The following is a 22,014-nucleotide window of genomic DNA, read 5'->3' as shown; positions in this document are numbered from 1 at the left end:
AAATTCTGTTGGACCTGCTGCCGTGATTTGACGCTCACGGGTCTTCCAACTCCTTTCCAGTTCCCACCTCACAAGCCCATTTTATACTTATTTTTCTCGTCGTCTTCGGAACTACCAGCTGGTGCAGCATCGTGAAAGCTGACGAGTTTTCAGCGGAAGTGTAGGATGGAATGATAAAAGACAGATGAAATAAGTTGGGAAGGAAGAAAAGAAATTAGAATATTTTTCTTTGTCAGACATTGCTAGGTCGATGAAGCCAAGGATACCAAGATGGGCGGAACATATAGAACGCATATGTGAATATACAAGTCATTTTTAAGAAAGCCTAAAATGAAGATGCTGGTTTCGAGATCTAGACGAAGTTGAAAGGAAATCTGGCATCTTGATTTTTGATAATCAGAATGTGACTCGTAATGAGATCCACTATCGGACTTCCGTGAACATAGTTATGATAATTCGAGTTCCTGAAAATCGAGACATTTCATGTCCAATCGAACATTTATCGACATTAAAAAAAGCCGAGACCTTGCACCATCGATTTTATTAGGGGACAATGTTTGCACGTTTTATAAACACGCCAGACTAATCACATTCTGGACTAATCGGTCTGGTTTTCAGTTTGTGACGTCATCACTACCTGTCTGTTCTATCCTGCAAAAACAGGTCCCATCTCGTGCACGTATTTAAAGCTTCACGTCACGTGGTAACAGGAACTGACTGTGTCCATTGGTTGGAATCACCACAGACTGAAACCAGAACAAAAGCAGGATCACGATGAGAAAATTTGCTTCACATGAAACTTGATATGTTTTTGCAAATCCTCTCAGACTTCATATTCGTTTTCTGTACTTCCTTTTCTAATTCGTTTTTCCCCCCCTCATTTCTCCCTCTTCATTGTCTTCGTCTCTTCCTTCTCGTTCATAATTTTATTCTTTTATCCTCCTTATTCTTTCTATTTCTCCATTTTCTCTCCTTTCCTTCCTTCTCTTTCGTCCTCCACCACAGTCGCTCAGCCAGATCTTTCTTTTTCCAGTCTGAAGGTGCACAAAACCACGTTTATCAAGTTCTTCTCTCCCCCCCCCCCCCCCCCCCCCCGTGAACTACAAATAAACAGCATGTCTGTTTTTCCGAATCATTTTAACCTGTGCTCAAAAATGTATCTGATGTCACATTACAAGATCTGCAATTAGAGCGTGTCGTCCTTCGAAATCTTAAAATGTATTATTCGTGTTTAAAGATCAGTGCTACTTTTATCTCCCCGTTACTTGATCGACATACAGGGCAGAGTTGCTGATTCATATTCGCGTTGTCGCAGAATCAAACATTTCTTTCTTTTCTTTTTAATTCTCTCTCGTTATTAATTCCTTTCTCTCTTCCTTTTTTCTCTCCTGGCGGTTATTTAGTGATCGCCTCGTTATTTCTGTACCAGTGAAGGCAGTCTACTCACAGAGCATTAGTCACAGACTAAGTTAACCCTCCTACTAATACATTTTAATTCAAAGATGGCTGCTTTCGGGATTGTAACGCCGTATAGTATGGTAGAAGTTTGCTGACGTTTCAGAGGTCCTTGCTGCCTCCATTATCACGGCCCAGAAGGTACCGCTGAAACGTCGGTGAATTTCAACCAGACTTAAAGGTGTTAAAACTTAGAAGACAACTCACCGCCTTGAGAACCATATCATACAGTTTGCTCAGCTTTACGTATTCATTTGAGAAAGGGTCGTTGAATAAACTGACGTAAACATTTTATTCCTTTGCTTAGATTTTAATGAATCCGTTTTAGAAAGCCGAGTATTCTGTTTTGTAATGGCAGTGTAATGAAGGCACTGCGTTTGCGTGCTTTGGAAATCCCCGGTTACGACCTTCCAAACAAAACACAAGAGCGGTCTTGGCTCTTGCTTACTCATTCATATGCTGTAAAGATTTGACATGTCTTAATACTTCATTTCAAGAATGAATGTTTCTGTAATGTAATTTGGAAAACAGGGAGTGACAGATTGAAGACGTTTGAATATAAAGTGACGAAGAAAATGTTTGAATTTATGAGAATAAAAACAACTTGATAGAATAAACTACATAATGTGGAACTTCTTAATCCATATTCTTTGCCAAATATTCCTACGGGCGTTAAATCTGTCAGAACGAGATGAGCGGGGAGATTTTTCACGCATGTGCGATGTGATAAATGCGTAGGGTTACAAACTTGTCTGAAAGACTCCAGAGAAAAGATCTTTGTAACTTGGGAGACTAAGACATAAATAGGAGGATAATGTTAAGGTGGATCTGAGATAAATAGGGCGTGGGTTGTGAACTGGGTTGAATTCAGGATTTGTGAACAGTGAATTTTCATGTTCTATAAAACGAAATTTTTTAATCAGCTGAGCGACCATGAACTTCCAAACAGCATACTGTGATTTAAAGTTAATATGGTTCTAGGAATTTCATACTAGAATTTGATATTTGATTCAAGAACCAGGAAAGTCTACTCTGGCAATTTGTTCGGGAGAAGCAATGACTCGACTGTTTCTTGCTGTAAACTGACAAGTGACACAAGTCTGTTTTCTAATCAAACGCCATATACACTCAATGTACTTACATCGTTTCGGCACCAAAAGATTTTACACAAAACCTGTTCACTTTCTGGAGAACTCTGAAATGGTCCTTAACCTCTTTCGTCAATAACTTATTTTAATCAACCACTAGAAGCTGAAGGCTTCTTTATACGTGCTACTCGGTTGCTCAAAAAGAAATTTAGTCACAGCAAAATATTTGGGTGGGGTGTGCAAGGTTATTTTTTCCTTCGAAAGTTAATTTTACTTTCGTTGCCCTATTCAGCCGTGAAATTCTGCATGTCGTGATATAAAAACAAGCCTGTAGAGTTAGTGGACCAGAAGGTAATTTTAATATGTATAAGTGTATTCCTTGTCATACCATTGAACGCCATCCAACATTCTTCTCACAAAGGACAAGTTGTCTGATGAGACAACCTGCACCAGTAGCAGCAGCCCCCAGGTTTATAAGTCAAGGCTTTCCCGCCACGACAACATTCCTGTTACCGTAAGCACACCCCCGTTTTGGTGTCAAGGCTCTGTTTACCATTTCCAGCATTGCAGGGGGAAAATCAGTCCAGCAATGGACCCACCCAGCCTCCTGTCCAGTGGGTATCGGGGTCCTTTCCCGGGGTAAAGCGCGGCCTGGGCGTGATGCTGACATCTCACCCCCCAATTTAGTACCGAGGTTAAGGAGTAGGAGCTATATCTCTTCTCCCCCCCCCCAAACGCCTACATGGCGTGCAGTGGGACAGCTTTACTTTACTTAGCTAGGACTGCAGGACTCCAACCAATCACGTGGCGTGGCTAAAGACGTCTCTGTTTGCATCGGGATCGCACTTGGGTGAGACAGGGTTTAGCAGACAAAGATCTATTGCGTGGAATTATTACTCAAGCAACGACCTGATTACCCTGAAATTTACCACAAGTTCTTAGGAAAAACACAAAAGACCTCTGGAGGGTAATAAAAGCACTAGACTCGTTGGAAATATGTTTACGAGATCTGTTTCCACCTCCAAGAAAATATACCGCATCTCCAATATAAATATTGATCGGTTAATATTTGTGGATGTAATAGCTGTTTATTATGATAACAGAATTGAACACACCCACACACACTGTGGGTTAAAGGACTTGTTACACTCATTCACTCACTCTATGGTGCAGGAAATTCTTTGAAAAGTCGATTTTATACTCGGCTTGTCAAAGAATAGCACACTTCCTTTATGGAACCTGGAGGTTCATCACCGTTTTCACAAAAGCCTGCCACCGGTCTCTATCCTGCATCCAGTTCGCTCCGTCTTAACGTTATCCTCCTACCTACCACCTACGTCTAGGTCTCTCCAGTGGTCTCTTCCCTTCAGGCCTCCGAACCAATACCCTGTAAAAACCTCACATGTCCCGCTCACCTCATCCTCCTCGATTTAATCACCCTAACATTATCAGGTGAGGAGTACAGGCCGTGTAGTTTTCTCCATGATACGTCTCTCTCCCTTTTAGGCCCAAATATCCTCCTCAACACTCTGTTCTCAAAGTCCCTCAATCAGTGTTCCTCCCTCAAAGTGAGAGACCAAGTTCCGCACCCATACAGCACAACTGGCAAAATTACACTTTTGTATATGTTTGTATATGAGGCGGGAGGACACAAGATTTTGGACTGAATAATAGCAATCATTCCCTGAATTTAATCTGCTCTTGACTTCGTCATGAACGTCATTCTGACTTGTTAGTGTTGTCCCCAAGTACTTGAATTTTGTCAGATTAGCTGTTCGTATGTTCTGGTTCTGTCCTGAATTCTGATGCCCTGATTTTCTTATACATTCCAAATGTCGTATTCTAAGGCAGCGGCTATGGAGCATCTCCTTGTCTCAGACAATTCTGAAAAGGAAATGTATCGGAAAATTGTTTACCTACACGAATTTTACTAGAGGTTTCTCTTAAACACGTGTTAATTAGCCTGACTAGCTTTTTAGGTACGCCAAATTCAAGAAAAATATTGTAAAGGGCTTCTCTTTTAACCGAATCATAGGCTTTCTTTAAGTCTACAATTAGTTAATGGACTGTTTCATTGTAATCCCACTTTTCGTATATTATCTGGAGAGCGTACAAAATTTGATCAGTTGCAGATCTATTACGTCTGAACCCCAATAATTTCATTGGCATATGGAGTCAGCCGCGCTAGAAGAATGTTGGATACAATTTTGTAGGCAGATGATAAGAGAGAGAGATGTCTCCATAATTATTAAAATCAGTCTTTTCATCCTACTTATGAATTGAATAGATTCCTTCCACTGCTGTATCATTTCGTCCTTATTCCATACAGAGCAAATAAGTTTGTGTATTTCAACGACTTGTTAAAAATATGCTTTAATAAGGTACACATTTTAAATTCCAGACTTTCATATGAGATTTGAGGTTTTCACGGCGGAAATGACAATCGATACTGATCTTCTGATTTGTGACGCCGTATGGATTTGTATGTAGACATCAAAATTTTTGAGGAATATACTACCACCATCTTCAGGGTACTTCAGCCCAACTTACGTATGTTGAATTCTGAAAATCATTTGTAATGATGAAAGACTCTCGGGAAGAATCTTCACTTTATAAACCATTTATAATGTTTTCAGGGTGTGAATCACAACGATCGTGCGGCTGGGGCATGGGTTCGAATCCCGCTTAAGGCACGGATGTCTGTCCGTCCTAGTCTTTCTGTGTAGGCAGAGGCCTTGCGAGGTGCTGATCACTCGTCCGAGAAGCCTGCGAAATTTATAACCTGATTCATGATTTTAGAAGCAGTTGTGAAATTGAACAAGCCACAAGGCTTGATCCTTAAGAGATGATGGTGATGATGATATAAGCGACGATCTGGTTCAGTCACAGCTACAAATTATCATCAAAATAACTAACCAGCAAGCCAAATACGTGGTGTAGAGCCTTCTCCGAGAAATTTGTATTCATTCGTCACTTCCTCTAGCTTTGTTATCCTACATCTTCGTTGGCGAACGTCACAAGGGAACTCAAGTCTCGGCGCTTCCCGGCAAGAGTTTTGTGGCGCTGCAGCCCAACTTTTGCTTTCGGAGCGCCGAGCCGTGAAGGTGGCGTTCCTTCATATCCACGGCCCGTGAACCCGGAGGCAACTTAATGATCATTATTAACATTTCGTAACCAGTAGCTGTCTGTGCCAGCTCAGAGCAGAAAGGTGGGAAGATGTGATGTTCCTTTCTCCCATTATTTTTTTTTAATTCTTTCCTGTCTATCAGTTTCTTTCCTCTTTCTGTCGAAATTTTTCTATTTCTTTCTTTCCCTCATTCTTTCTTCTTATTTATTTCTCTCTTGTGTTTCCGTTTATTTTATTATGATTACATTTTCATCCTTCTTTCTTCTTCCATTCCACCTTTATTTTTTTCATTTTCTCATTTGTATCTTCTTTTCTACTTCTTCTGTTATCTCTTCCTCTTTTTCTCTTTCTTATCTCTCTCATTCTTACCTATGTCTCTGTCCCCCAATCGTTCTCGGCCCGCATGTCCTCACAAGTCTCGTGTTAACTTAAAGCCGACCTCGATAACTGCTCTGCAACAGTGGCTTCTTACTTGCAGCAATCTGGCGTCTATAACAGCAATTAAACCCACAGTTATTTAATTCGACAATGATTTAGGTGTCTTATTTGTATCTTAGTTGATAAATCAAGCTGTTAACAAACCCAGATGAGAAAATATGCCCAGAATGGCTCATTAATGACAACGCACGTAAGAAATGCAAGTCACCGATTCGTAACTTACTAGCTAACTATCTGAAATCCCTAGTAGCTAATTGGCTAAGGAATAACTGCTAATTGAGCTAATGCAACAGATCCATGGTATAGATTATTGATCAACTGATACTCAGCCATTAAATTCTTTATGGGATCAGAAGATTCATCAACGTTGTCCAATAAAATCCCATCGCTTGTAACTATGAGCCAGCTGAATTTTTTAAATTCTCGCAACCAAATTAAGTTCAACTTTAATATTATTTTCATATACACTCTCACTATAAGCCACGTAGATCTAGCGGTTAGAACGCTGGCCTTGTAATCCTGGGGTCTCGGGTTCGATTCCCTGCGGTGCCAGAATTTATAACTTGTGTTGGGCAAGGCCGTGGTCTAGGCAACACGGAGTTTTCCTCCGTGGCATCCCAACAATTACTCCATTCACACACAGAAGAAGGCAATGGCAAACCACTTCTGGATCATCTGCCAAGAACGTATATGAACAGGTCCCAGTCCGAGAAAAGGATGGAAGGATCCTCTTCATATGGACCTGTCGTCAGACAGAACACTAAATAAATAAATAAAATACCACATATCTTAAGCTGACCTCTCTGTAAGGTGTTTCCAGTTCCTTATGCGTGCTACATGTCCCACATATATGACTAGTCTTTGTTAATATTAAGTGAAGGTTAATATTCTGAAGCTGTTAATTGTACAGTTTCCTACATTTTCCAGTTACTGTCACCCCTCGACTTGAGGACTGGGTTTATAAAATTGTTTGGGATTAAATTTCGTGGTTTTTCTGACATCATCGCGGCCGTTGATTTTCATTAGCTTCGCCAAGTCTCATCTTGTCAGCCGCGCTACGATGTTGCCTGCAGCCAAACACCTGCTGGTAGCCAGGGACTCCCGCAGAATCATTTCATCCTGACCTTCAAGAATATCCGCCTTACAGGGATCTCGAGTTGTTTTCGTTAAGAGTATTCTGCAGCATGAGTAATCTGTTTCTTCAGAAGTTATTCAATGTGTTGTCTGCTCTTTACAGATGAAACCAAATATTTCTTTTCAAATAATCTTGGTAGGACCTCGTGGCACCATTTCCTTCAGTACTGATACAGTAACAAGATTATGAAGTAATAATTATAACTACATATTACTTTTCCATCGAAAACTTTGGTCTAAAAGCATCGATAACTGTGAGATCTGGGCACAGATGGCAATATAACACTACACAGTGTTTTATTTCAAGAATGTGACCATGACAAATGGTCTTCTTCAGGAACGTGTTCACGGAAATGCTTATTCTTCGTGGATATGATCACAACAAATAATCTTCTTCATTTATGTAACCTCGGCAAATTTTATTCTTTACATTAAATTTTCTCTCATCACAGATGTGACAATAACAATTTTCTTGTCCATAAGTGTGATCACGTTTTATTGGGGGGGGGGGGGTCAGTATTTTGAGCACATATCAATTTATTGTTTTTTTCCTCTCATGACTTTGGTCCCAAAAAATTTACACCGAACAACAGTTTATCTTAAGTTCCTTGATATTATGCCATGTATTTTGTCGTCTGTTTCAGTTTCCACGCTGAAATTATAGTGAATCGCAATGTTACGCTGTTCGCTGTACCCGCGTGTTCGCTATTTTATGTAACCGTTACAATGGTTCATGACAAATATCCTTAAGGACATCAGTAGAGTGATTCATGTTACACGTGTTATAATGTTGGCTACTGACGTCACAAACATGATCCCTCTGAGCTTGGGCCAGATCAGGACTTTGATACTACGTTAAAAATCAATTTTAATGTAACTTAAATCACCAGTGTTACGAATATCGAACTTGGTTAGAATATAAAATATCATGGCGACCTCTCAAAACTTTGTTCTCTCTTTACTTCCTTCCAGTGTTTTCTCTTTTACTCTCTTCTCATCTTCTTTCTCGCTTGTTTTCATTCACACGTGCGGTATTTCTGAAGATCTGCTGACTCAGTCGGAGTTTTGGGTACTCAGTCTGGGCCGCAAGGGTCGACGAACATCTTGCGAAACCTTTGGAAGCAAACACGTGACTGGCGATAACACACAGCGCATGAGTCTGTACACGATGCTAATTTTTTGCAGTTAACGAATAGCAAATATATTACAATGCATCTCAAATAACGGTCACAGATTTGTATTTACTGTCATCAATGGATATTTTTAGCGAAGAGTTCGTTTCCTTAATCTGACATATTTAGATTTTCGGTTCATTAAAGCGTTAAGAACGAAAATTAAACTTAGTGAACAACTTTTAATACAGGCCTCTAATACCGGTACAAATATTTGTTAGTCTTCATACAGACCAAGTTTATGTTATGATGAACTAGGCATGTAGCTTTTATAGCAGAGACAAAAAATACACACAGAATTTTGATGCAGAAATCTTTTGCAAATCACTAGGAAGACAGTGAAGCAGACGGACAGATAATATTGAGAAGGATATTACTGGGCTGCTCACAAGAATATTTGGGCATAATAATGAGAAAGTGACTGGAAACCTGAAAATAATGGGATAAGAAGTTGTCACTAGATATTATTAAGGTGGTCATATATAGGAGAATGAGATAAGAAAGGCGAATAAAATTCGTAGGAGAAATGAGAAATACGTACAAAGTTTTTATTTTAAAACCTGAAGATAATACAACACCATAGCCATATGTAGGAGGATAATATTGAAATGGACCTATATGTGATAATTGGGGAGACTGGATACATCTGGCCAGTGGCGGATTCTTTCAAACACGATAATGAAAGTTCCATAAGAGACAGATAATTTCTTGGAAAGCTTGAGGACGGGTAACTTGTCAGGATGGACTGCTCCATGCAATTAGTTGACTAGTTTCAAATGGCGACTGACATTGACTTGACTTTTTAATCTTGGCCACCAGTTAATACAAAGGCCCATCTTCTTGGCTAGTTGCAATGACCATGACATAACCACTTTGTCCTGGAGAGTCATGCACTCAAATACACATACATCAAGCGACACGAATCCATTTTCGAGGCGAGTCTAGCAAGCTAGTCCATGAGTTAAATCGTTTTATGTTACTCAGGTTACCTAAATATGGAACTCCTAAAGTAAAATATTCACACAGTTGCCACGTTTCTAATCGTTTACATATGAACAGTACTGTCCACAGATTTTTTTTTTCGTATGTTTAATGTATTTTCAGATTTCCAGACCAAATTTCAAACGCGTAGCTATAGTGGATCATAGTTAATCGCCCATTATACCGGAAGCTAAATAGACATCCAGATTCTATTCAGTCACCGTGCTATTACTGTGTATATTTTTTTACGAACATGTTACCGGACATGCCACTATATTAAGTGTCGCTAGTGTCGCTCACATTTCAATAATATGTGCTTCCACCGTATTGTAATTATCTATTGTAAGAAATTGAAATATAAAAGCATGTAGTGGCCTCCAATTGCGTAACGTTCGTGTAAGATTTCATCAGATTGAGATTAACGGTTCGCTAATTGAGCGGACGGAGAGATGCAATTTACATGTATCCTTTTTGCGCACAAGGCTGTAAGAACATATACTAAAACTGAGTATTTGAGGTAACAAAGTGATTAGCTGACTAACGGGCTAAGTGATTCATTAACTGCTTTCCTCTATGGTGCAGGGTATCCTTGAGCAGTTGGTACTTACGCTCAAGAAACCCCCAACGTTCATTGGATAGATTATGACCGTCTCCTTCCTAATATTTATGTACTCAACTGATTTGACGTTATAGATCTTGAGCAGTTGAAGGGATGGTGTTCATTAATATAAGAATTTTAAAATGGCTGCGTTGTGGGTTATCGGCCTGTGTAGTCTTGTAGACGTTTACAGACGGCTTAGACGTACTTGATGCCTCCATCATCAGGGCGGCGAATAACTGAAATATAATGTTTGCTTGTAGGTAAAGTTCCATGAATTCTTCAATTCGGGATTTGGCCTAAATGGCATTCCGGTTAAGATGAGGGGCGATGTAAGCGAAGTCGTGTAAGGGGGAGTGCTGTTACAGCTTACTGACCTTGTCCCTAATCCGGTGTCAATTTTTTTTTTTTTTTTTGTATTTTCAAAGAGTGAAATGTAAATGATATTATTATTTGAAGCTATAACTATTTGGAGCCGTATATTGGTTAGTATTCATTACATAAATCATGTTAAATGTTACAATTATAGATGCTGATTAAGCTCTACCTGTACAGATTACTTGGGGTGGGTGTATATTTATTGGAAGAGCGCGTTATCCCGCAACTTCACTGACTACTCGTGAGGAAAACATTTTTTTTTGTTTCTTGTGTTTCTCGAAGCAGTCATTTTCGTTAAATCACACTTATCAAGTAAGAGTTTGTTCAGTAGTGAATTTTGAGATCAATTGTATGTATGTTTACAGAGTGTAGTAGGCAGACAGAATTTCAGTAATCGAAGCCCAATCTTTTTACTGATTGACCTAACCCTACTTATGGAAACATTATTGCGAGTTTATAAAAAATACTACTAAGATGGCGACAAAGCGAAACTTAATTTTGTCGGAGAGCAGATTAATTCGCATTTTCGATGTGTTACGTTTATGGCCTTATTTTTGAAGGCACCTTCTCAACGATATCGTTTAACAGAGTCAAACTGGAAACGTGGCGATGATGGGTCGAGAGGGACGTTTTCCTGCCTCATTTGAGGAACTATCACGTTGTAGTTGACGGTACTGAGAAAGACCACGGATAACTTCAGAATATCCGATCTTCGGTCCGAGAATAAAACCCGAGACTTTCAGATTTCGAGTCGGGAGTGTTTAACCAGTCAGTCGAGACGTTCTATGTTGTTGTGATAGAAATGACTTGGCTCGCCTTATCCATGACAAGGTCGGCAATCTGCAAGACAAAGCTAGTGTTAACGTGAACTTTCATGCCAGAAATCGGTGTGAAGCCCAACACGTACGATGTAGTTTAGTAACGGTGTGCCAATTAGGAGCACGTTGACACGACCTTCCTTGACAACAACATATCAGGCATGAATGTCTCGAAACTTTCTCAATCTCTCTCATCTATAAAAAAGCAGTCTCTTTTTGTTTATCTTTTTTATAAAGGGCTGTTTCTCAAACGCTCAGGGTCAGAAAGTTTCTACTTAGACGTGTGTTACATTTTACCAGCTAGAAATTTAACTCGATGATGGCTGTCTTCTGGGTTGTTTCTCCGTGTAGCCTGGTAGAAATTTACAGACGTTTCAGTGCTTCCTGCTTCCATTATAAAGGCCATGAGTTGTCTTGATGATAGAGGGAGTAGGCACTTCTGAAACGTCAGTGAACTTCTACCAGGCTACTCGGAGAAGCAACCAAAGTGACAATCATCATCGTGAGAATCTCAAATTCCACAACTAATTAACTCGATGGAGCAGATTTGCTAACAGTTGCTTAGCTAGACAAGAAATTCCTCGTCTTCCGTATAACCCGAAAGTTTGTTACGGTGTTCAACACAATCGGCCACTAATGAATGGTCCCTATCTTATGGTCATTCCACGTTCTTGAACCCTATTCGTTTCAGATTAATTAGTGGATACAGCAACGTAATATACATGCTGATCTATTCATCACTACGTAAGCCAGTTAGCTGCCCCCGGAGTTTTCCTCCGGGGTCTTCCCCGGTTTCTCCGTGGCATCCCAACAATTACTCCATTCACACACAGAAGAAGGCAATGGAAAACCACTTCTGGATCATCTGCCAAGAACGTATATGAACAGGTCCCAGTCCGAGAAAAGGATGGAAGGATCCTGTTCATATGGACCTGTCGTCAGACAGAACACTAAATAATAACTCTGACAATATTAATTATTTCTTATCTCGTTGTTTATTATTTTAATTGGGAATGTTCAGAGATGGTGACAGTGATGTCTCTTTGATTTAAACACGACATAAATATAAGTATTATATCGTAAATAAATATGGTTAGACGTGCTAGAAATAATTATGCTGCATTCGTAGACTGATGTTTGTACTTTACTCCTTGAGACAGATTGGTATCAGTCGTAGAAAATGCTTCAGTTGCTTTACAGGCCGTGAATTGGATAAGATTGAGAATCAGTCTTATGATATGTTGTATGAGTCTGTAATATAGGCCAAAGCCTAGGTGTGCAGCTTGTAGTGGCTTTTATTTATTATTAGTCTTTATGTGTTGGAACTCAAAATAATTATGCGTTAAAGGGACGCGGTTCACAGCTATTTGGGAAATGTCCGCTTGGAATTATTATAATTTATATTAATTTCGTGTTGTTGATCTACATTTAATCTTGTCACGTTAATTTATTTTTTGGTGGAATAATTTAAAAAAATATTCTATTTAACATAAAGCTCAAAACATAAACAATATTTATTGTTTTAAAAAATGACTTCTATCCACAAAGAATTGGTTTTGACATAAAACGTAGATCTCTTTAAGATCTAGTTTACTAGTAAAGGAATTACAACAAATACAATTTGACTGTACCATGTGACTAATTTTGTAACATGAGATTTATATCTACAAAGTATTAACGTGAAACTCAGTGAGCTGTACAGAATTACGATGAATGCATCTGGAAAATATGTCTAGGTCTACTCCACTATTATGCCCCGAAATGAGTGTCGTAAATATTGTTGTTAATAGGCTAATCATAAACTAACTAGAAACCAGTTTTATTTTTCTGGTCGTATTTTTCTTCTCGATAAATAACTTTTAGGGCTGGTTTCGGCCAGTCCTTTTTTTGGGAATCCCGGACATGAATAAAGAGCATTTCAAATGGATCTGGGTTCATTTTAGCATTTATAGACAAAGCAAAACGAAAGTCTGCAGTTCTATCAAACAATTCTTCTGCTCTTAGAACAGGATCAGTAATCGTGTTTGTGACTAATACAACTATATAGTGAACAAATATTTGTATTTATTGCACAGTTTTAATTAATAACTAGATTTAAGTGGTGCTATTATCTGTACCGGATCATAAAACCGTTTCCTTCTGTATTATTGGCATCGTTGGCATTCTGAATTCTGCTAGCTGTTCAGAAAAGATTTGTTGAAGAAGTTAGTCTTTCACTATTATATCGCTAAAAAACGAACGTAAAATTAATTTTGGGATATGCTCTGCTGGTTAATTTATCAGAAACTGATTGTTGCAGGGAAACCGTGGTTTTAAATAGCCATGATTTTACGTCATTGTCCACGTCAGTTCACGTGACTTCTACATGCCATAGTAATTATTTTCGTTCGACTTGTTACTGTTTGGATTATGCAACGGGAAGGCAAAACAGGAATCCATCGGTCAGAAAACATAATGATCATTATCTTAATTGGATAAACAACCTTTAATGAAAAACTTGCAAATCGTTTGCTTCTAATGTCATATTATAGTAAACAAAATAAATTAGCTCAAGGACTGCCGAGCTGTATTCGTGTGTAGGAGTTTCTACGATCGAATCCTCGTCAAGGTAAGCGCTTTATTGCTTGCAATATTTAATGTTACGTACTAATATCATTGTTATATTTGTAATAGTATAATCAGTTCATAATTACCTATACTGTTCTTGAAAAATAAGTTATTAGGCTATTTAAGTGCGGATTTCTGTAGGACATAACCTTAAATTTTTCTATCGTCATTATTCTTTTATTTGAGGATTAGAATAACACTTACAGTAACAGTAATAGTGTTTGGAGGTACGTTTTATGTTCTGCCCCATACCAGAGCCTGAAAACGGCTTATCGTAAAGTTATTGATATCTTATTGTGTGTGATCTAATAACTTCTCCTAGATGCGTTTTGATGAGGAGTTCTTTTAATAAACAATTTGTAATTCTTTTCAATGCGATTAGCTTTGTAACAACAGATTTGTACATGTCTGCAATGAAATATGAGAAATCGCAAATATTTAATTTTCAAAATATGTGTATTTCGTTGCTTAAATCTTTTACTATTTCTTGTCATACCAAATACGTAACCCCCTCGCCCCATCTAAATACGATTTCCCCATGTCGGTATATGGCGTTTTTTTTTAAAAAAAGTAAAACTCAGCAGAATCTGCTTGGATGTTTTCATATATGAGCACAGAATGTAAGGCCACATGCTACTGGCGGATGTATCAGGCAGGAGCAAAGTCGGTCGCAAGTGTTATACTCGTTCCATTTCTATAATAACAAAAAAAAATCCTCTCTATTTCACAGAGCTCGCCCATATTATCAGATTTTGCATTATTATTCTCCATAAAAATGAAACTGGCATAATGGCTTCCGTCAAAATAACACAATAGGTTCCGGTATTTTGGCCCACAAACATGTCACTGCTATTATCTGAATAATTACAGGGCACAAACTCCATCATAACAAATTACTTCCCGAAGGGAAAACTCATAAATTCGCTTCATTCTACACATCTGAAACCACGCATCCGAGTCCAAGTTTTTATTCATCGCCGGTATCAATTAAATGCAAGGCAGATTTGGCTTAATACACTAATTACACACTTACAGAGACCAGGTTTTCTTTGTAAGTTTGACATTGTGAGAATTAACCACGCTTAATTTTGTTACGGAATTTATGTAAAAGTCACACGAGTATCTGTTAATTAATAAGGAATGACAATGCATATGTAATTTAGCAACAGTAGAAATTGTTAACGCAGTATGAAATACACAGTTTCCATACACAGGTTCATCAAAAATCACACAAATTAAAATATTTAATGTGTGGTGCAGTTCAATACAATTAGATTGGATTAATAAGCACAATAGCGTAGTTATTAAATAAGTACTCTTTTAGGTCACATGTTGTATAGAGTTTGAGGGTCTTATGGCGGCGAGTACGAAGATGGCAATGGCTGTCTTGGTTTGTAATGCCTTGTACTCCGGTAGAAATTTTTTCGAAGTTTCAAAGGTCCTTGGTGCCTCCATCATCAGCTTTCAGAGATCCTTGCTACCTTCGTAATTAAGGCAAATGATAGAGGTAACAAGGATCTCTGAAACACTGGTAAATTTCTACCAGAGTTCATGGCACTACAAACCAGAAGACAACTATTTTCATGTTGTAACCTGCTCGCACCAGTCCGTCAGTTGTCCTCAAACAGTCGAAGTGCAAGGTGTCCATTGTCGATGACTACCTGGCATCTCGTTCGTATTTAAATTGCCATAATGAATTCAGGGATAGATTTTCCGATTCTCCTGTGCCAAAGAAATCGACAATATCTCGTCTGATGATCGACAATATCTCGTCTGATGATCGATAAACCTCGTCTGATGATCGATAATATCTCGTCTGATGGACCTCTTACGTGTAGGTTATAAACCGTTCCGGTCGACCTTTGGTGTTAGTTAATTGACGATAGTTTGGACGATACCCGTATTTACCAAACCCCACCACTGGACCTTATCTTAAGTCAATCGACTCCAGTTCACACCCAAAAACTTTGCTTAAAATGATCCTTCCATCTACATCTAGGTCTCGCAAGCGGTTCTTATCTTCAGATTTTCTGGTGCAAGTTTTGTATGAATTTCTCATCTCACCCCACTTCTGCGGTGCTTAATAAAATACAAGGACTTGTTTCTTTCTGATTCAATAAGGTGTGAAATATTTGGCAACAAATGATTTGTTTCTGCAATATATTTACGCCAAGGCCACTAGGGTATGGAAAATTACAAAGAACATGTCTTGATAATGTGTCCTCCAAACGGAATCACATCTTTCCATTCGTGTTAGATGAAAGGCGGGTATTTCAATGCTCTTACCACAAAACAGCTGAATGCCCGTACGTGACATAAGATGGCGGCAGGTAAACGGTGGCTGTTGTGAAATGTGAATAACTCTGGAGGACTTTGTCCTTTGGAGCATGTGCGATAGGATTCTTGCCTAATTACCTAGATGCCTCTTCCTAGCAAAGTGGTCACGCATGTCGAAGGTGTCTGGCAGTTCCGTTTCACGCGGCATACTTAAGATCGAAAAGACCACCAGAATATGGCTTAAAACTCGTACTACAAGTGAAAGTATTTTCCAGTTTGGTTCTTTGTGAGTTTTAAGGAATGAATCCTGTTGCGAGTTAATCTTTAGGTTGAAGGTCTGTGATCATAACAAGTTTATAATTATAGTCTCAATGTTTATTGAAATCTACCACATGTTTCGACCTTAATAGTTCATGTTCTGGTAGTTCTTTGTTATTAACATCTTAAGTATCCAAAACGCCTTATTATTTTCTAACTTCCATTTTAGCATGCGCTTTAAACCCGGAAACAATAGGTTTCTTTCTACTCACGGTCAAGCTTTGTATGCTTCCAGGAACATACCTATTACGAATAGCTGTAAAATAATAGCACGGATCCATGCTAATGTTATCTGATTTAAATATGGAGACAATTTAACGTTCATATATATTACTTTTGACCACTTAATAAAAAAGAACCATCTGAACATGACCTGTTAATGTCGATTTGTAGTAGATTTTAGTAAACATTGAGATTGTAATCATAAGATTCTTCGCGGTTTTGCTTATTTCACTGACAGTAATCTTAATCTATTACAGATTGAAATCTTCTGCTGCAAAATGATGAACAGCAAATACATCATTCTGCCTAATCATAACAGATTTTTTATTCTATGGCGATAAATATTAGGAATATGTGTATCGTAAAATGTTTGAACATGAAAATTGCAGTTTTTAGTGGAATCCATATTTTACGTAATGTTCCATTTTTATGTCGTGAAACTTTTTCCGATATATTCTGTAAAATGTATTGTGTTTTTCACCTATATAGGAGCGACACGGCGTAAAATTCAAGTGCCTATTACATTACGACAGCGACTAACCTAGACGCACTAATGAAAATTTTTAATCGAAATGTAAGTAGTTTCGGAAATCTGGAGGTGTGGGTTTCAAATGTTGGACGGGAGAACGACTATTTGTCTGAAGTTTTTCGTTGTTTTACTTAGTCTGTCAAGGCACACTTCCCAGTTTATTATTAACTAACTGTCTTATCATTTGTATAGCATCGCTAAGTAAGTCTCTCTCTGTTAATTTTTGTGCAGAGAGCTTAAGATTCTTCGTAGAATAGGAAGCTTCTTAAGATGGCTGTCTTCCGTTGCGCCGTATAGTCTGATAGAAGTTTACCGACATTTCAGAGGAACTTTCTGCCTCCATCAGCAAGGAGATCGCCCTTCTGTCGGAGACAACAACCCATAATTCAGCCATCTTCCTTCTTATGTGAACTTGCTTGACCTTGTAAAAATCAGTCGCCATCTTCTCCTTGTTCTCGAGACAGGTTAAAAAGCAGCTTTAAAACACTACACCGGGGGAGGGGGGGGGGGGTTTGGAGCGACGCCAGTTGGTGATGGTATTGGTCTTCTTGGGAGTGGACTTGCAGATACCTACCAACGTTTCCTGAAGATGGATGCAGTGTGTAAGTCCACACGGCTTTACAGCGCAGAACACTAACAACGGAACATAACCGCATTGAAAAAAATTGTATCTATTGCTTTAGTCAGTTTCTACACCCTTCCTTCTCAATGATTCACACACGTTCTACCGTTCCATGTCATATAATCTATGCAATTAAAAGTAGAGTAAAGTATTCTGTGTTTAATTAAGCATAACTCCATGAACCGTACATTCTTAAACTCGGCGCTAGATTGAAGTATGTGTTTAATATCACACTCCGGCTAGTTTACCCTCGAAGAAATAGTCCTAGGTACCTACTATGGGGGTGGGTGAAATCATAACTTGTCAGGACGTGATGGCGAAGACAACAATCCCTACACCTGCTGGGAATCGAATCGCGGTCTAAGCCGACAAACATTTTTAAATAACTAAGGAAAATAAAAAGTCTTGTACGAAATGCAAATTAAATTATTCCGTTAACTAACATTGCTCGGCGTCTTGTAATATAGTTTTTAGTCTTTGCGTTCATGAAGATATTCGACAGCCGCATTGGGATGTCCGTCTCGCCTCAGATTACCACTACGTCTCTTGTAACAGTTGTGCTCACGGTTTTAAACACAGTCCGGTTTAATTAACACAGAAATTACATGACCGGACACCATTAATAACCAGTATTTATATATAGCTAGAAGAGTACACCTGCACGGAATGAAGGCAAGGTCACATTGTAGAAGAGAGGCAAAGAGAAATATAGTAAGGAACAGGGAGAAACGAAGGCCAGAGGAAATAACGAAATTTTCATACACATTTCTCAGATACATGCTTTTGTGATTTTGCATTCCTAACTTATAACAAGAACTGAATACATGTTTTCTTTGCAAATTCGGAATTATTAATAAAAGATTACGTCAGTCATCTTACTTAGACAACTTTAGTTTTGAACTATACGGATCACGTGATCTTCTGGAAGGACCGGAGATACGTAGTGACACGTCATAAGGCAGACAGAGAGGCATGACCAGACCACTGTGCGTTATTTCATGCACATCGGGCAAAGAACGCATAATAATGATTATTTTATGAAGCTACAAATAGGTTATAGTATAGAGTACGGCTGGCGAAGCCACAAACACCAGCCTCTAATTAGTGTTCGTAGACCGTACTTTTCAGCTAGTATTTTTTTTCTAATTATTAATAAATGGAGTGTAAAATGGGTGTAGTCTGTAGTGAGCAACATGAGATGAGAAATGCATACAACATTTTAGTCGGAAAACTTAAAAGAAAGGTACATTTTGGGAAATGTACAGGGATCTTAAATAAATTGAGTGTGAAGTTGTGATTGGATCAGGATAGTGTTAAATGACGGGCTTTCATTGATGCGGTAACGAACCTGCTCACGTAATTCTTGACCGAGTTTGAAAATATAAGCTTTAAGAAAACCTGTACCATGGATTTAGTTTGTTTTTTACTGGAAAATGTGTAAGACAATTACAATTTTTATTCTAGTAAATTGTTTAGTTAGACTCCAGATCTAATGCCGATTGTTTATTTGCATGTGATAAGCCGTTTTGCAAAATATTTATAAAATAAGACTGCATATGTGCAATCCGTACCGGCATACAGTTTCCACATCCTTTTATTGAAAATTTCGAATTCTAAACACGTACCTTAGCCCAAACTCGTCTAACCAAGCACTGCCTAGTCTTAAATTTTCCCAAACCTTTCATAACCTACCATTACCTTTCCTAAGATTACCATTATTTCCTTTTCAGTCTTAATTAGCATCGGTTTTTGCACCTAACCTAACCTAACCTACACTAACCTAGCTCTAACTAACCTAACCTACACTAACCTAGCTCTAACTAACCTAACCTAACCTACACTAACCTAGCTCTAACTAACCTAACCTAACCTACACTAACCTAACCTAACCTTATTATTACCTTGGTTAGTGGCACGGTTATCTTGATCATCTTTGTTGTCATGATTGCCTTGGTCACCATGGTTACCTTGACTATGGTTGCTTTGGTGGTTGCCTTGATTACCTTGGCTACCAAGTTGACTCATGCAGACATACAGACGGACGGACAGACACGGCTAGTTATATATGCGTTCTTTTCAGACACTTCGTGCAAAAGAATGCATAATAATATCACATTCACATATGTAACAGACATCTGCCATGATTTATGATGTACTAACGACAGGCCTACGTAGCAGGTGCAAATTACACAAGATTGCTGGAAGGTGTACAGTTACGTGTAAAATTAATGTCATACATTGTAAGGGATATGAAATGAGGAGTACTGTAAACCCTGATAGGATTTGTTGTTTGTTATAAACTTATACGTGAGTCTTGTATGTTGGAAGTTTACCGTTTATTTGGCTTAGTCCCGTTCTGCATCAACAAGCGAGGTTAACACGCTCAATACGGTTATTGCATTGACATTCTAATGGCCTTAATCTGTTAATAATTACATATCCACTGACTTCCGGCGGAATTGACACGGATATGGCGGGCACATTAACACGGATTGTGATGTGTCCACAAAAGAGAACGTGAACTAGAAATGTGGGGAAAAAAATGGATTTGTAATTAATTTTATATGAAGAAAGAAAGAAAACGAAAGATTGAGAAAGGAGGGTATGGAAAGGGACAACAAAAGGAAAGATACAAACAAACAAACAAACAAACTAACTCATATTGTTTGGTCAGTGTTTCTCCGGAAAATGAAATTGCAATTTCATCACAATTACTATTTTATGTGACTATTGTTCAGTTATATAACACATTATACGCAGTGCAGTCCTTCGTATTCTTGTCTGTTCTTTCCCAGTTGCGTTCAGCCTTGTTTCTCGCATTACTTACTTCGTATAAGGGGGGGGGGGGGGTATGAGATTTGAAGTTCTCATGGCGGTGAAGACATCGTTGTAGGTCTTCTGGATGGGTTGTAACGGTTTGGAAGGACTTGTGTATTAAGCTGGTGTTTTTTTTCCGAAACGTTGGTAACTGCTGACAAGTCCACACGACTTTACCAAAAGACCAACATCGTCGAGGTTTTGTTTCAGGAAAGTACACAAAATAAAATATTTGTAATTCTGCTGTCTAATCTTTCGTTAATACGAAATTACTGGAATAATATTCTTTTTTGAGATTTGAAGATCTCACAGCGGAGATGTTGTCTGTCGTAAGTTTCTGGATTCTGACGTCATGTGTTGTAGGTGGTTACCAACATTCCAGCGAAAAGTATCGATACAGCACGCAGAAATATGAAGAGACGTTAAGCGTCAGACCACCGGACAGAGACTGGCTCTCCCGGGTCCCCGTGTAACATATTAAAACAGAAGAAGGCCAAGGAGCACTCTGACGGGAAAAGATAATGTGAGCATGGTGATAAAAAAGGAAAAGTAGGAAAGTACAGGATGGGACAAAGGTAACGTCACAATCTGTAGACACAGGCATGTGAAGAAGGATAATATTAAACAGGTCTTTAACCCTTAGCGGTCTCTGTCGGACTGAGTCCGACATTTAAATATCCGAGTTCCGGTCCGATGTCGGACTGAGTCCGCCACGTATTTTACGAACTTTACGTGATCTGGGGTCAAACTGAGGCTGGCAAACAGTGTCAGCATATCATTCAAGCCTTCTTCTACGCACTAGTTCTATCCTAGTTTTCCTGGTAAGACTCTGTGACCCTTATAATAGTTAAAAGAGGCAGGAGAGACAACTCGTTTTATTCTGACACGTGTCGAAGGAAGCCAAGTGTTTTGCCATACATCATATAGAGACGTAATATCATCGTGTGTGTAGCTGTCATGTTTACTTAGAATAGAAGTATTTTATATCTGATAAAATTATAAAACAAATATCCCATCTTCCTAATAGGAAATTATATTTTTTAAATTATTTTTGGCGCATAGAGCAATCTACCACTGACATGTGCATATTCTTCTTTATGTGTAGTGACTTCATCGTTTACAATTCGCGTTCTGTTTCACTTTCATGGTGTTGATCTTGGTCTTGAGCTTTCGAACACAATCAGCTCGACAGGAAGCATAGCTCTGATACCAAGAAATCCAATGCATCATATATTGGCATGCAATAAGAGATGTTTAGACGTCGCCAAAGTCTTATCTACGGATTTGGACTTGCTTTGTTCTCTACGGAAAGACAGCAAGCAGAACGGCACAACTTATTACTCATCTCACTAGCGACAGTGGTACAGTCCGTGAAAAATATGTCACACGGTCAGTATTCATACAAGTGAAATTGTGATCCTCTCAGAACATAT

The 22,014-nt window shown here is 38.6% G+C and overlaps 1 protein-coding gene across 4 annotated transcripts in view; it reads left to right on the top strand.

Moving 5' to 3' along the window:
• The window catches only part of LOC110839298 (sodium-coupled monocarboxylate transporter 2), a 77,302-nt gene that overhangs the window by 17,261 nt on the left and 38,027 nt on the right, over nucleotides 1-22,014 (top strand). Inside the window, exon 2 of one of the 4 annotated variants that reach the window (XM_087350867.1) lies at nucleotides 20,945-21,104. The exons of 2 other annotated variants lie outside the window; for them this stretch is intronic. The gene's annotated coding sequence lies outside the window, so the exon portion shown is untranslated. Of the gene's footprint in view, nucleotides 1-13,776; nucleotides 13,798-20,944; nucleotides 21,105-22,014 lie in introns of those variants that run through there. One more of the 4 variants, XM_087350868.1, reaches the window with a different exon arrangement.

Source organism: Zootermopsis nevadensis, unplaced genomic scaffold (assembly GCF_977971745.1).
Source record: "Zootermopsis nevadensis isolate Lab colony 2312 unplaced genomic scaffold, Znev_1.0 Znev_ptg000017l, whole genome shotgun sequence".
Classification (NCBI taxonomy): Eukaryota; Metazoa; Arthropoda; class Insecta; order Blattodea; family Termopsidae; genus Zootermopsis; species Zootermopsis nevadensis.
Note: the sequence above shows the minus strand (reverse complement) of the source record. Positions and strands in the feature narration are given on the sequence as shown.